Genomic DNA, 17,049 nt, shown 5'->3' on the forward strand with positions numbered 1-17,049 from the left:
CATATACTGGAAGCCACTGCCTTTGTCCTTTGTCAGTAGTAGGTGGACTGATTGCCCCTCTCCTTCCCATGTCTTAAAAGTTTTTTTAGTTACTTTGTCTGGGTCCCTCTCTCCTCCCCTCCTGCATCAATACCAAGAAGTTATTTTTTTTCAACATTTACATTGGCATATTATTATCTGTTGTAGATAAGGATGATTGCACGGAACATGAACGTTATATGCAGGAGTTCCTATAACAAATTGTACTGATATTTTACTGTTCTTCTGATAGTGTACTTTTTTTTTAGGTTTCTGACTTTTTACCATAACAATAATGAAAACATCAAAAAGTGAAAATATCGAAACGTGCAAAGTAAAATATTTTAACCATACCAGGTAACAGCTAAAACATATGCCAAGAACACTCAACCACTCCCAAACATTGACTGCACAGAAATACAGGACACAAAAACAACAGATTATGCCTGTAGGACCCTGCAATGAATTAACTGTACAAGAAAATCCTTTTTGCCATGCTTGGAAACCACATATCAGTGATAAACAAAGTCAGGGTTCACTCTGGGTCTTGTTTAATCATTGACAAAGACTTTATTTAGGGTCAAAGGTTGGTTACAGATTACTGTACTGTACAAACAAGAACGCAAACACAGCTTGGGCGATCAGGCTCAGTAAATCAACATTACCAAGAGCCACAGTCCGCCTTTGAGTATACAATACATGTCGACCTAGAAAACTAGCAAAAGCTAACCAACAGCTTCAAAAAATCTGACAACTCAGTAACGGCCCTGATTATAAGCTTATGAAAAGCAAAAACAAATAGTTACAGGGCATTGTAATTTGAACTGTATATATGCACAGTGTTCCTTCATTTATATTGGAGGAAAAAAATGAAAGACTGAAGGGGAAATTCAAATGTTGAAGGCACAAAATTTATTTTCTCTGGGGTCCAGGTAATACACGGAAAGGGCCAAGTTAAATCAAACTGAACAGGAAACTCTCTTTTAACTGGCACCTAAATATCCGGAAACCTCTCTTAACCGGCAAAATTCAGGAGTAGGTTCAGATAATTTTTACTATATATTAGTGGCCGTGTAACAGGGGTTCCTGGATCTGTGGCCGTGTTACCAGGGTTCCTGCACCTGTGGCCATGCAACCGGGACTCCTGGATCTGTGGCCGTGTAACCGGGACTCCTGGATCTGTGGCCGTGTAACCGGGACTCCTGCACAAGTGCCGTGTAACCGGGGCTCCTGCACCTGTTTCCTAGGCTCTCATACCTTGGTAAGTATACCTCTCTGTAATCCGGACTTTTTGATCAACCGGCACCACGCCGGTCCCGTCGGTGCCAGATAAGAAAGAGTTTCCTGTACTGGGATTCATTCCTTCATGTGCTAGAAGCAAGAATTTAGGATTGTACCTATTGCTTTGAAATGTTGACCCCTCCGCCCAGGAATGACTTCAAATAGCAGCAGAATTCAGGTAGGAGCAATGTTGAGGGGAGAGTGGCCTGGATCACACTGATTTTCATGCAGACCAGACCCTAAAACACTGACAGTTAATATGCATGTTTTATGATGATTGGGCGCCACTTGCTAAATCATCTGTAAATGTTATGAACCTATTGAGTCAATTTTCAAAGGACCTGTGATGGCACTACCCTGTTTGTGATATGGATTTTAACATAAACTAGCCTTAGAACAGCTATCCAACTACATTTTTTTTTAGAAATCACCCATGACTTTGCTCACAGTAACTTGGATGATACACAATTTAGAATGATATTTTGTAATGATAGGAGTGTAATACAATGTATTGTTGCTAAGGATTTATGTTTAATCTGGCCTTTGACCATTTTTCTTTCTCTTTTCGAAAAGGTTTTAACATTTTGGGCATTTGGAAAAGTATGGGCTAATAAATGAAAGTCAGCACACGTTTGTTAAAGACATAGCGTGTTTGACTAACTTGATCAAGTTCTTTGATGAAGTAACGGAGAGGGTTGATGAGGGTAGTGCGGTTGATGTTGTGTACATGGACTTTCAAAAGACATTTGACAAAGTACCACATAATAGACTTGTTATCAAAATTAATGCCCATGGAATTAAAAGGAGAGTGGCAGCATGGATACAAAATTGGCTAAGGGACAGAAAGCAGAGAGCAGTGGTGAATGGAAGTATAAAATGTTGTTCCCCAAGGGTCGGTATTACTGACCACTGCTCTTTTTGATAATATATTAATGACCTGGACTTGAGTATACAGGACATAATTTCAAAGTTTGTAGATGGCACAAAACTAGGAAATGTAGTAAACAATGAGGAGGACAGTAACAGACTTCAGGAGGACATAGGCAGACTGGTGAAATGGGCAGACAGGTGGCAGATGAAATTTAACAGAAAAATGTGAAGTGATACATTTTGGTAGGAAGAATGAGGCTAGGCAATATGAACTAAATGGTACAATTTTAATTCTGGGCACCACACATTTGGGAAGAACGTCAAGGCCTTAGAGAGGGTACAGAAGAGATTTAATAGAATGGTACCAGGGATGAGGGACTTCAGCTATGTGGAGAGATTGGAGAAGATGGGGTTGTTCTTCTTAAAGCAGAGAAAGTTCAGAGGAGATTTGATAGAGGTGTTCAAAATCATGCATGGTTTTAAATAAGGAGAAACATTTTCCAGTGGCAGAAAGGTCAGTAACCAGAGGACACAGATTTAAGGTGATTGGCAGAAGAACCAGAGGCGACATGAGGAACACTTTTTTTTTACACAGTGAGTTGTTGTGATCTGGAATGCACTGCCTGAAAGGGTGGTTAGGGTGGTGGAAGCAGATTTAATAGTAACATTCAAAAGAGAATAGGATAAATACTTGGAAGAGAAATAATTTACAGGGCTATGGGGAAAGAGCAGGGGAGTGGGATTAATTGGATAGCTCTACCAAAGAGGCATGATGGGCCGAATAGCCTCCTTCTGTGCTGTATGATTCTATGCTGAGAACTTGCCAAAGGATGGAGCAAAAAGTTGCATAAGTTATCAGTTAATCAACGAAGGACTCCCACTCAGATCACAGGACAAGTGAATACATTGCCTGAAATTGTGGTGGAAGCAGATTCAATAGTAACATTCAAAAGACAATAGGATAAATAAGAAAGTGACTAAATACATAATGGGCCCAAATTTGCAGTGGGTAAGAACAGCAAACTAATACCATTCGCCATTATTACCCCATTGAAACTGACCACAACTTCAGGATGTAGCACATGCGCATCTAAACGTGGAAATCCTGAAGTTGCGGTCAGTCATTCGCTGCTCCGACACTGGCTGCACGGTGCCCCACCCCCTCCGTAGCTGGCAATCAGTGAAACTGACAAAAACTTGGGCTTTTCTGCGATAATATCGCTGTTAAATACCCCATTCATTGTTAGGCCTTGTTGGATTAGGTATAACTGGGATTTTAACACTGTATTGACTGTTAAATAAACATTATGACCCTGAAAAACTACTTTAAATTTTGTGGTGTCAAATTTCCCCATTATGATAAAAATTATAATTAAGAAATTAAAAATAAAATTCAAAAATTTGTTCATGATACTTCAGGTTCTACCCTATCCCCATGTGAGAGCTCCAATCTTTGTTTTGCTCTCTAACATTTTTTAAAATTTGGGTTAAAAGCAGGTTCTCTTTTCCTGGTTCCCTGTCTGTGAGAATTCTGCACTGTGGTTGGCTGCTTACACAGACAGCTTGTTGGTGGTTGGCTGCTTAGACAGCTTGTTGATGTCACAGCAGATCGCATTATGGAATCCCCATTATACTGTACTGAAATCACTTATTCGTCGAAAAAAGCAAACTTCTCACCACTGTGGGCAGCTTTCTTCGGGCCAGCGGCGAACGTCTTTGCTTCACTGCTGACCACAAAGTCCGAGCCAATGTACATGGCTAAAAAAGATCTACTTGGGCAAATGCAAATATAAAATGGGTCTACGCATACACATACATCCAGCTTTTATTTTAATGCAATAGTTGAAGGTTGAACTTTTACGGACAAAATTACTGGGTGGCCACTTCTAAAACTGGACTGTCTGGTTCAAAACCAAATGTGTGGCCGTTTTATTGCACAGAACTGTCACAATTAATGTATTTTTTTAATAAATAAATCAAATGGGACACTGCAGGTTAAACATTACAGAGCCACTGGGTCCCACGAGCCATACTGTACGTAAACAGCAAGCTGGGCTGTAAATCAACTTAAATACGTAATCAGGCAAAATTTATGCACCCGACAAGCAGTTCATTAAACACCAACGATATCCACGATGGCTGCAAAGGCACAAGCATAGATGTTATCATTTAATGTACCGGCACTAATAAAAGTGGTAATTAGCACGTTAATAACGAACTGGCACTTCAATCAGCTGCAGTAATTTTGGTTGCCCATGACTCTTCATCTTCATCAATGTAATTTAAATGGTGATAGTTTACTGTGTTGCAGGAGGGAGGTGCATTCTCCTATGCATGGGCACATTCAAAGACCTTGAAATGAAATGAAAAGTGTCACAGGAGCATGTTAAAATGCATAATGCTTTGTCACAGCTGTGTGAGTGTTTAACAGAAATACAATTCGTTGACACGGTATGATTCGCTCTGGGCATTTCACAGCTAACTTTTTGCTTCTTTTTTGATGTGAAGCGAGAGGAAAATGGCTTTTAAACAATAAATTGACTGGTGCAATCCCAAGCTGCAGATATTAATTGTCACTATTCAAGTATTAGAGTATATAAATCATAGGACAAACTAGGCAGTTGGAACTCAAGCACTCATTTTTTGTGAAAGATCTGTGGTAAACAAAGTATTCCCCAACTCCTCAACCCCAGCCAGCCAAACAAAAATGGTTGGTTGAGTCAGAAGTAATAGACCTTTCCTAAGGAAGCATTTCCATGTTGACAGCACAAAGCACAGGGAGAAAGCAATATCATAAACAACCACATACAGCAAGGGAAATGCCTGCTAACTCTCTGTGCCAGTTCCCATAGCAGCTTGCAACACTGTACAGATATGTTGTCCTTTGCCTTATTACCTTATAGAATAATATATTTCCTCAGGGACAAAGTAGTAACCAGCATCACACTAAAACATTTAAAAATGTAACCAATGCTACTACTGCAAGTAATGTAAGACACACCTAAAATGAATGAATGATAGAACTCATTACACAAATAAAAATGACAGAAAATAATGGATGTCTGGAAATGATCGAAATGCACACACCTAAACAAGGAGCCCAGAAAGTTTACATGTATAATAATAGATATCTAGGAGTGAGTTATAGGCTGGAATCAAAGTGGTTTATAATGGTCATTGGAATCCCAACACAAGAGTACTATGTGGCGGTAACTGTCTGGAACGATACGAGCTGTGGAAATGAAGGAAGTTCATTTAGGACCTCGATGGGTTTGGTAGCAGGTATCATGGTGGACAACAATCGTCAGGAACAATCTATTTAGTTGATACATGATGACAGCCACATTAAAGATGAATCACTGTTATGTAATCACTACATGTCTATCAATGGGTAATTGTTACAAATTTTGGATCTGCACTTCAGTATCACCAGTCATTCCTGTAAGTGGGCCCTGCATCCTTTACAATCTGGAGAGTACCTTTGCTACCCATTATCTAGTTAAACAATAATATGACCCAAATCATTAAAGTAAGACCCCCTTGTGTGTTGTGAATACTATAATTTTGCACGTGTTGCTACATGCTCTTCGGAAGGCAATCTGATAAGCACTCTAGTGAGACAAGGTCAATTATAAACCAACAAACTGTTTTTTTTTACAGTGAGAGTCAATCAATTCCCCACTGCTCCTTGTATCATAAACATTAAAAACAATGTTGGTTTGCTCTCTTACAGACATTTTACAGTTAGCAATTCCTGAATTAACCAGCACTAATCATACTCTTACGGATGTCCATGCCTCAGCCTAGAGGTTCATAGCTTTGTTCACTGATGGAGAGAAAGCTAGATCTCCCAGAATCACAATGGCCAAAACTACGTTTTTCAGAGGGAGGAATGGATAGACAAAGGCTGACCACTGACTTCCCTCAGGGCTCTGCGTCAAGGACTGGCTCGCCTCGTTGCCAATCAAAGTTACCACCTTTAATGAGAAACCACCCCATTTGCTCTGAGAGCTATGGCAGCTACATTGTCTGTTTAGCCCCCATCCCTACCTCCCTGTTGGGCATATTGAATGAAGTCCATTTTAGAATTTGAGGAGCAACAGCTCTGGTATGTGTTAAATGGCTTTCCATTGACTTGAAACTGATATGGTATGTGAAAATACACAATTTTTTGATAACGGCTTTGTCTGATATTCCAACTAATGGCCCTAATGAACATCCTGGATAGCTTGTCCCTCTCTTGGAATTAACCCTTTGAGGACTGAATCTAACTTTATAGCAACCTAACATAAATTAAACAAAATCCTTGCAAGACTAAATAGTTAAAAATCTTATAATGTTACAGTAATGAAGAGCTGAACACTGGGAAATCAGATTATCAGTTTACAAATCCATGCAGGATAGGCCACAAATGGCACATCACATTGAAACAACCACCTCAAATACTACAGCAGGAGGAATTAAACTGGAGCATATTTTTACATTTGAGTGGAGCTTATTACTGTTTAACAAACTATAACAATCAGGCCCTATTATACACACACATATATATATTTTATATATATATAAATACACACACATACGTACATGTAAAATAGTGAGGCAACTTTGAAAGGGTTACACAGACAAAAAAAATGTACCATGACAAAGAGAAATCTACTGAGATTCAAGTGGTTACGAGAGGAAATACTTGGCTTGAGATCCTGCTTCATTCACAGTGTCCTTAGAAGACATGAGGATTTTTGGCTCACTGCAGAGAACTCTGAGTGCAGCCAAGAAAGACAAGAGAAAAATAAGCCCCATCATGCCAAAACACAGGCCTGGTTAAACACAATTTAACAGAATATTTTTCTATTTTCTCGCCAATTTTCTCCCCTCCCCTCCTGAAGGCGTTCACTCCTTGCTGGGATACAATTTCAAGGGTGTTGGGTGCCCTCCAGTACCTCACTCAAGTGGTTATTATTCATGTGTGAGCGGTGGATCTACAGCACGGCCGAGCCTAACCTGTCCTTACTCAATGTCCACACATGCTCACTACCAGATTGGATCACTGGATAGCAAATCAGGAGTGTACCATTATTTCCCTCCCTAATGCAGAGGTGTTGAGGTACCTGACCACCGCTCCAACTGAGATCTGATCTCAGCACTGTCTGAGAAGTTAACCCGGCACCTTCCTTGTTATGGCTCAGCTGTTCACTAGATAAACTGCTGAGCAATCAGATAGTCCTGGGGAGGAGGGCATTTCACTGAATGCTCAGTCTATAAAGAAAACCTGGACTCAATATTCAATTTCACTTTTTTCTATTATTTTGGTATTGGCCCAGACTTTGCTGTAGCAGGGCATCTAACACCATCCGCCGTTAGTTAGACTTGCCCTTGCACGTTTAGATTTTTAAATTTTTTGCGTGGCAAGTTGCTGAAAGTGCGAGCTGATAATGGCACAGCGAGGAAACAAGGCATCTGGGACCTGAGAGAACAGGGCAAGCAACTCCTTAACCAATCAGATGAAGGATTGTAAAATAAACAGTGCAAAGACTGAGAAGGAGGGTGAATTAAGGGGGTAATTTAAAGGGGTGAATTAAATGTCAAATCAGGTACAGAAAGAGTAATGAAGAGAGGGAAAGAAAGATTGGATTGAGAGAGATAAAAAAGAGACAGAAAGGAAAGGTTAAAAAGTTACATTTTAAATTTGACATTTAAAAAATCTCTAACAACAATTAATACCTGAAGGAATGAGACTCCACACTTGTAATAATCAATTTCCAGTGCCAGAGAGGTTGATTGGCAGTAATTAACACTTAGCACATAGTTAAAAGTATACTCAGACTTGAAATGACAAAACTTAACTGTCTGTGGCGAGTTTAGATCATATCTACCCCGCAAATACAGCAATTTCATGCCATTTAATGCATTTCAATGGTGAGGCATTCATGAAGCTAAGGGCAGAGTGGCACAAATTAGACAGCAACATTTGGATATTCAGGTTTAACCATGCATCTGCCCCTTGCCTGAAGTTGATGTACTATTTGTGCATAAATAATGTCGAGCGGCATTAGCCTCACCATTATTTTGAGAGCAAAATCTGGTCCATTAACTTTTTTAATGCAACATGTATGGACATCTTTCACACAGGAAACAAATGTTAAAAATGTAAATTGTTGGACTTATTCTAAGAATTATTTATTGACACCAGTTTCCTTTCCTCCTGCTTTTGCAGCACAAAAATTTGTAACAAGCAGTTATCTCCGGACTATACGTGCATGTGTTGGCTCCAGAGTTCCTGTCTGAAGCATCTGCTTGTACCTTCTCATGATACCTCATCAAGCTGAACTGTCTACTGTCACATACATGGGCTATCACAACTGTGGAAGTATTTGCCCATATTTCCACACTGATGCAACATATTTCAGTCATTCCAGCTGTCACAAGGAACAGAAACTGAATGGATGCAGAATTTTTTTTAAATTATTTTTAACCCAAGAAAACCTTGTTAACGTATAATGAACAAAATATATTGAACATGGGGGTAAAATATGAATATTTACACTAGGACCTGGCTGATATGGATGCCACCATTTGTAAAAATCTTATTCATGTCTATTATGATGGCCTGAACAGTATTTTTCATTTTGTTGTAGGTTATTAGTTCATGGTTTGAAGTCTTCCAACTTTTAGTTTATTCCCTTCTAACTATACACCATTAATTCTAACATTTCTAATTAGTTTGCCAGCAACCATTAATCCCTGGTAAAGCCATTTCAATACAAAATATATTCTGAATTAAGAGTCAACATAAAAAAACAAAATAACGCAACACAATTTCTGAATTCCTAAGCAGTTACAAAAGAAAACATTCTGAAAACAAACCTAAGATTCTTGAAGGGATTTCATCCTTCTGGAAAAGTATTCAGCAAACCTTCTCCATTTATTTTTAATTAACTGATACAGAGATTCTACCGGTGTTGTACTACATCATTCTATCTCAAAAATGAGCCACTCCCTGGCACATAACAACATTCCTCCTTAAATGGTCAACAGGAAAGTGGGGGGGAAACTAGAACATTGGGCAAAACCTGTTTATCCAAAATAAACATTACATGCGGCGAGTGATCCAGCGAGTTTTGTATTAGAATATTAAAGTAGTTCTTGTCTCATGCTTCATTTAGCTCTCTGTATCCTACTGAAGCATAGTATGATAGGAAACAGCAATGAATACAGCCGGAGCTGCCCGCAATGGTGAGTGCATGCATATCCTGATAAACCTGCAAGTTAGAGCTGCGACAAAATAGGTTATTAACTTTGCAGTGTTAGAAAGAACGATTGTGGTCATGGGAAGTTGTGTCTAATGAGGCACGTGTGAGGTTGAGATGTTTAGATGTCAGCCTTGGCTCAGTGGCAGCATTCTCACCTGAGTCAGAAGACCATGGTTTAAACCCCACTCCAGAACATACAATCAACACCGACACTTCAGTGTGTTACTGAGGGAGTGCTGTGCTGTTGGAGGAGCCATCCTTCAGATGGGATGTTAAATTGAGGCCCCATCTGTCTTCTTGGGTGGATGTAAAGGATATCAAGTCACTATTCAAAGGGCAGGGGCGCTCGCCTGGTGCCCAACATTTATCCCTCAACAAACATCACTAAAACAGATTATCTTGTTATTTATTTCATTGCTATTTGTGTGATCTTGTTGTGTACAAATTGACTGCCGCATTTCCTTACAGTACAACAGTAACTATACTTCAAAAATACATAATTGGCGGTGAAGTGCTTTGGGACATCCTGAGGTTGTGAACACTGCTATATAAATGCAAGTTCTTTCTTTCTTCGTGTTTAGAAAAAACACTAGAAACTTGGAAGAGGCATAAGCAACCAAGTATACACCATAGTCATGAACTCACTCAAAGTGCTGGTATCAACATCCATACACCACAGGCCAGTAAATACAAATTGTAACAGCACCCATACATCACAGATAGCAATGTAGATTGTAGCAGCACCCATACATCCCAACAATCTGCATTTTCTGCACGCCAAGTGTATGGACGCCTTGTCCACATACAAAATTGGTACAAAGCTGAGTCCAAACACTCCCATTGAAGATTCTGAGGAGTACGGTTTTGTTATTCCTGTCCCTTTTGAACTCTGATTGGCTATTGGCCCAGAAATTCGGGTCGGGGGCTTCCCGCGGGTGCAAGACCCCAACCTGCACTTACCTAGCGCGCCGGCCATTGAGCTGTGGGCCCGCGTGGGATTCCGATCCTGGGCCTCCTCCAACAGCCGGCGGGCAGTGCTTGCGTATCCCAGGGGCGCAGTTAGTTCGATGCGTCCCCTGGGATCACGTGGGCCATGGGGAGCCAATGCTAGCAGGGAATGCTTCATTCATAAGTTTGACAGGAAGAGCTGTCAAACCTATAAATACTATAAGCCCCAAAACATCACTAAAACTTCAAATAAATGTTTTTTTTAAATCACATTTTTAAAATAACTATAAATTACATGAAATAACTATTTTAAACAATAATTTAAATTTTTGAAAAAATTAATTACATTTTCTAACAGGGCTAAAAATAAACTTATCTTTCTTTAAAGTATTTAAAAATAATAAACCTGCGGAAAAAATGTTTTAATTTTAATTAATTCACCACTTACCTTGTTAAAAGCAGGCCTTGCGCCTGCTTTTTAAAAGTGTAACTGCTGGAGACTTACCCTCCCGGAGAAACCTGCAAAAAAAACGTAAGTTCGATGTGCATGCGCTGCCTCTCCGGCGCACGCGTTCCACCTGTCAACCCCTTCTTTCAGGGGAACGGAAGTGCCGGTTTCCCGCACATGCGCAGTGCATGCACGAAACCGGCACTTTCGTTGGGCCTACGCGCGAGTACCCCGTGCGTACTCATGCGTTGGGACCCGAATTTCTGGGCCAATATTATCTTTATTTTGAAGGTTAATTATATGAATCGGCCTTTTCCTCTCAATCTCCTCAGACTGGGGGGGGGGGGGGGGTGAAAATTATTACAATCTTCAAATTCCACTTGCTTTTTTTAAAAGTTTTTCTTTAATTTATAGCTCCTTGTGGTTGGTATATAAATGTGCTCTAATCCTTAAGATACATTGACTCCCGATTCTGCTACGTTATGACCATGGCTACTGCTTTTTAAAATTTGTACTCTGGATATGGTGATGCTGGCAAGGCTGCATTTGTTGCCCATCCCTAGTTGCCCTGAGAAGCTGGTGGTGGGCCATCTCCTTGAACCACTACAGTCGTAATGATATTACCACAATGATGTTGGGTAGAGAATTTCAAGATATTGACACAGCAGCAATGAAAGAACGGCGATATATGTCCAAATCACAATGGTGTGTGACTTGGAATAGAACCTGGAGCTGATGGTGTCCTCATAACATTGCTGCTCTTCTCCTTCTTGCTAGTGGACGTCACATGGGAGGGAGGTGCTGTTGAAGTAACCTTGGTGAGTTGCTGTAGTGCGTCCTGTAGATCAAGCATTTTGCAGTCAGTATGCTGGTGATGGAGTGGGTTTATAGGGAAAAAAAACTTCAACAGTGGGACTGACCATAATCCAAACTGGTCATATAAAGGAGGAGCACATGTCTGTGTAACAAGGAGGCAGGTAGTATGTTACGTTTTGGGATTTTTTGACCATTTTTTGACAAAGGATTTGGAAAAATTGAGCTAATGTTGGGTTTTTATATGTATAGTGCATTCAGCCAAGTTAAATAAAAGGCTGGGATGCTAGGTAGTTAAGATGCTAATAAGCTGGTATTGGTGCCGTTTTCCAATAGGCTGTAAATAATAAATTGTTAGACTGCTAGAAAACATCTCACACCTACTGTATTGGAAAGTCTTTGGTCCCATTTTCTGGCTGTGAATATTAAAGGGTAAAAAGACAGCAACTGGGATGCAGGTTGTGAGGGAGGCTTTTGGGTGGGAGGGAGGGAAACAGGCAATGATCCCTGTAAACTGCGCTTTGTTCTGCGCGGTCAGTTTCTTTTAATGCGTGGTCCCTTTAAATTTCTGCATATGCAGGTGAGTGGCCTGCGTGGGACTTCTCAGAGTACTACGCGGCCGCGCGTGCACCTTAGCGGGAACATTGGAAAGTGCATGTTGTGCAGGTAGTCAGGTTTTTAAAAGGGAAAGTTGCTGGGTCTTTCGCCAAGACTGAAGTCAGAAATGATCAGTGAACAGCTAGAAGCCATCTTGTATGATGATGTGGGTGGCATACTATTTATCATGCAAAATAAGTTGTACAGATTGGACTTACTTAATTCAATCATAACGGCTGTTCTATATGTTTACCTTAATGTGAAATAAAGCTTGTTAATGATTTGTACCTGGCCTCGTATCACTAAGTGTTTGCTTGGTCTGCCTTTGGAGAGATTGACGATGGATTCATGTGAAAGACATGAATATCCAGTCCAGATTATGAGGGGGTGCTATTATTGCATCCCTGAGTTACACTCCCATGTAAATAGATACAAGGCAGTGGAGAGTCGACTCCCACAAACAAGACACTCAGCACTGCTTACGGGACTGTCCTATGCCACTGTACCTCAGAAGGTATCTATGGTAGACCCTAATTTGTAACAGAGTACTTTTTGTGCAAACTATTCACCCCATCTGACTAAACATATATCGTGAAAACATCTTCAAATGCTGGGACCTTTTATATCATCAAGCACTTTACATCTCTGTCTAGCTTTTTAAAAATCTACTTGCAGACTATTAAATCCATTAGCTACTCTTTGTCGGTACAGTTTGTATACATGTACTCTCGACTGTTACCTGTCTTTCTTGCCTCCGCTCTTTGCTTTGTTCAGCTCTGCAAAGGAGCCGTCATGTCTAACTTATACCACTTTTGACAGAGACTTTATTTGAAATGTTCTCAGATACTGCCTAGCCAGCTATTTGCAGCATTTTCTGTTTTTTATTTCATGGCTAGAATATTGGATTTGCAATAAAATACCTTTTTTCAAAGTCTTATTTTTAAAAATACTGGGTTATTCTGCCGGTTTTCCTTTTAACATTTTCATTTTCCAGTTGCAATTACTGTTGGTTCCATTTGTCAGCGTTTCTCAGGAATCTCGTTCACAGTTTATGTTGCAGTTCCCTTATTCTGACTGCTTTTTCCATTTCTGCTTGATTTTTGTCCCCCTCAGAGATCAATTATCCTTTTTCCTGTGAGGAAGGACTGGGATTCAGCAACTTAGAAGGTTTTAAAAGGAAACAAGACAGAGAGTTTTTGGCATACTTGGGAGTTTTTAAAACTACAAAACCTCATGGGGAATTTCAAAATAAAATTCTATACTTTCTTCTAACACAATAAACCTAAAAATCACAGCATTTTATTAGTATAGGAGAATAAAACCTTCATTAATCACTTATCTATGCCTTAAATTACTGAATATTTTATTTGGTTAAAAACAAGGAAGCCAAAAGCAAACATCAGCAGTGGTAAAAATCAAAAATAACCAATTAGCCATCAGCTCTGCCTAATATACCAGTATAAGAACATGAAAGAGGATAAAGGATACCCAAGAGTGATCTACAAACTACAATCTAATCAAGGGATTCAGATGGTTTACGTATAGAACAATAAATATTTGGGAGAGTTTTACAGGCAATACAAAGAGGTTTAAATACATCAGAAGAGCACAACACTCACTCAAGTTAATATTTAGGCCAATGGTAATCTTGCCTTCCCAAAGCATTAGTGGGTAAATATAAAGCCTGATGTGGTAATGAACCATGCAGACTAGGAAGTTCCAGCTTTGAGCTGTGCGGAGTTAACCGTCTCAGCTGGTATAGTAGTAACGGTGTTACAAGTTACCTCACTACTCCTAGGCTAACCACTATCCAGTGAGCCCGAGTGTAAAATCCATGTGTGTTTCCAAGATCAGGTTTGGTTCTAATACCCCCAAGGTTGAGTGGCCAACTGACACACATTTTATTATAGGATGTGAAGAATGACCGCTTGTGAAGTACTGCAGAGCTACTTGTTTCTGCGCAACCACACCACAGCTCGAGTCAGTACCTTCAGAAAAGAAAATTGGTGGTGGTGGTGGAATTTTGCAGTGATCTTTTGTACTCATAATAAAAGAAAGACTTGCATTTATATAGCACCTTTCACAACCTCAGGACATCGCAAAGCACTTAACAGCTAATTAAGTACCTTTTGAAGTGTAGTCACTGTTGTAATGTAGGTAATGTAGAGAATGCAGAGTTCTCCAGCCACTGTAAGTGGGGAGAAAGGGGTGCTGACTACAGTTCTTTACCTCTATATATTCTGCCTATAATTTCCCAAGGCCACCTCAGATCAGTGATTTTAAAGCAAAAACATGGGAACAAGGAAGGAGAGAGAGATGCCGGTAAGTGCAGAGATTTATTTTATTTGTTAAATGTTTATTGCTCATCAAGTAGATGGGTTTATGTGTTTACGGCCCCCAGTATCATCATTAAACATTCCCAGGTCAGGTATAGCACTGCTAGATGCAGGGATCGATGCTAGGACCCCAGTTATTCACAATATATATTAATGATCTAGACGAGGGAACTAGATGTAATATCTCCAAGTTTGCAGATGATACAAAGCTGGGTGGGTGTGTGTGCTGTGAGGAGGATGCAGAGAAACTCCAGTATGATTTGGACAGGTTGGGTGATTGGGCAGACGCATGGATGTGGATAAATGCGAGGTTATCCACTTTGGTGGCAAAAACAGGAAGGCAGATTATTATCTGAACGGCAATAGATTGGGAAAAGGGGAAGTGCAACGAGACCTGGGTGTCCTTGTGCACCAGTCGCTGAAGGTAAGCATGCAGGTGCAGCAGGCGGTTAAGAAGGCAAATGGTATGTTGGCCTTCGTAGCGAGAGGGTTCGAGTACAGGAGCAAGGATGTCTTGCTGCAGTTGTACAGGGCCTTGGTGAGACCACACCTTGAGTATTGTGTGCAGTTTTGGTCGCCTTATCTGAGGAAGGATGTTCTTGCCATGGAGGGAGTGCAGCGAAGATTCACCAGGCTGATACCTGAGATGGCAGGAATGATGTATGAAGAGAGATTGGGTCGATTGGGCTTGTATTCGCTAGAGTTTAGACGAATGAGAGGGGATCTCATTGAAACTTATAAAATTCTAACAGGACTAGACAGACTAGATGCAGGAAGGATGTTCCCGATGGCGGGGGAGTCCAGAACCAGGGGTCACAGTCTAAGGATAAGGGGTAAGCCATTTAGGACTGAGATGTGGAGGAATGTCTTCACCCAGAGAGTGATGAACCTGTGGAATTCTCTACCACAGAAGGCAGTTGAGGCCAATTCATTAAATATATTCAAGAAGGAGTTAGATATATTTCTTGAGGCTAAAGGGATCAAGGGATATGGGGAGAAAGCAGGGACTGGGTACTGAATTTGGATGATCAGCCATGATCTCATTAAATGGCGGAACAGGCTCGAGGGGCCAAATGGCCTACTCCTGCTCCTATCTTCTATGTTTTTATGTTAAGCCCTTTCTACTTTTCAACAACGTGCCACTCGCAACCTCAGGAAGCACATCCTCTACTACTAAATGGCGTATTGCATTTTACCCCCATTTCCCCACAGCAGTCATCCTGTGTTTTTGAAGTAAGGAGTGCCAAACTATGGGCAGTTTAGTCATGTAGGTCAATGCCCACTAGGAACTGGATTGAGACTGCCCAAACTAATTTTGCATAGGACCCTTACAGCCAGAAGACAGGGGAAACTTTTAACCCAATAGTTTGAGCTGGATTTGAATCCAGGTCGCAGAGGTTAAATGCTAGTGTATAACACTGCTTCACCCAGCTCCCATCACAACTGCCTTTACTAACCTTTCAGCTGTTTCATGTTATGGCATTTGATATCAGAAAGGAACTGATATTTGCATATTAAACCTAGAAAATATGCCTAACAGAATGTTTCAAAGCAGTAACATGACAAGCTTTTCAAAGGACAACATAAACCATAAGAGTAAAGCTCAAGTAATTCATCAATATCATCTGAGCTTTAATGAGTCAGAGCGAAAGATGAAAGCGACAAATACACTATTCCCTTGAAATGTATTCCTGTGCTACTCTTTATATTATATGTAGAAGAAATGCTCCTTTGGAAAACAGTTAACTTTACTGTCGGGTATAGAGAATCATTTCAAAAGTAGGTTCAGCACATAACTCAAATTGCAGTTCAATGGTACCATGCAACTCAGCCTACATTGATAATGCACCAAGTGATTTATACTACAGTGCTGGTGTATTCCATTTATAGGGCTACAGTTGCTCCAGATAATCAGGTAAACCTTACCAAACCAAACGCACTACAATTAACTTGTGTTGTTGATGTTCCAGACAGAATTATCAATATGTCCACACATTCTGTACAGTAGCTGCCACCATCCCCCCGGTTGCTGGGCACCTGATTTTTAATTGTTTGAGGCAAAAGGTTGAATTCGACAGGCTTCAACCCTGTGGGAAGAGCCTGAGAATTTGGCCTCAGCCGTACACAATGAAAAGAGATAATGCTTTAAATTTCCATGATCCAGAGAAACTACTGGGAAGTGTCCTAGAATTTGACCATGTTCATGTGCTCATCGACAGCATGGCTCATGTGGTTCATCTCTCCACAGTCTAGGGGGCTCTGAGGAAATGCAAGGCTCAGGGTTAGATGTGAAATACCAATAAGTAATCAACTCTACATGAAATGTACACAGATTAAAGGGTGGCATTGGTAGTGAGCGATTGGGCTTGATTTGTGTTTTACAACATACATCAGATACACCAGACAGATCAAGTCAGCAGAGATAAATCTACTATAAGCGGCTTGCAATAATTTGAATTTTATTTCACAGAATATTAACAACCTG

General features: G+C 40.4%; 1 long non-coding RNA gene across 4 annotated transcripts in view; it reads right to left on the reverse strand.

Annotated features, from left to right (window-relative positions):
- Nucleotides 1-563: 563 nt before the first annotated feature.
- Nucleotides 564-17,049, reverse strand: part of LOC147106094 (uncharacterized) — a 144,812-nt gene continuing 128,326 nt past the window's right edge. For all 4 annotated transcript variants that reach the window (XR_015081341.1, XR_015081342.1, XR_015081340.1 and 1 more), the window contains one exon: nucleotides 564-4,521. This is a non-coding gene — a long non-coding RNA (uncharacterized LOC147106094). The remainder of the gene's footprint in view (nucleotides 4,522-17,049) is intronic.

Source organism: Somniosus microcephalus, chromosome 16, assembly GCF_052327205.1.
Source record: "Somniosus microcephalus isolate GS21.2 chromosome 16, FLI_Smic_1.0, whole genome shotgun sequence".
Lineage (NCBI taxonomy): Eukaryota > Metazoa > Chordata > Chondrichthyes > Squaliformes > Somniosidae > Somniosus > Somniosus microcephalus.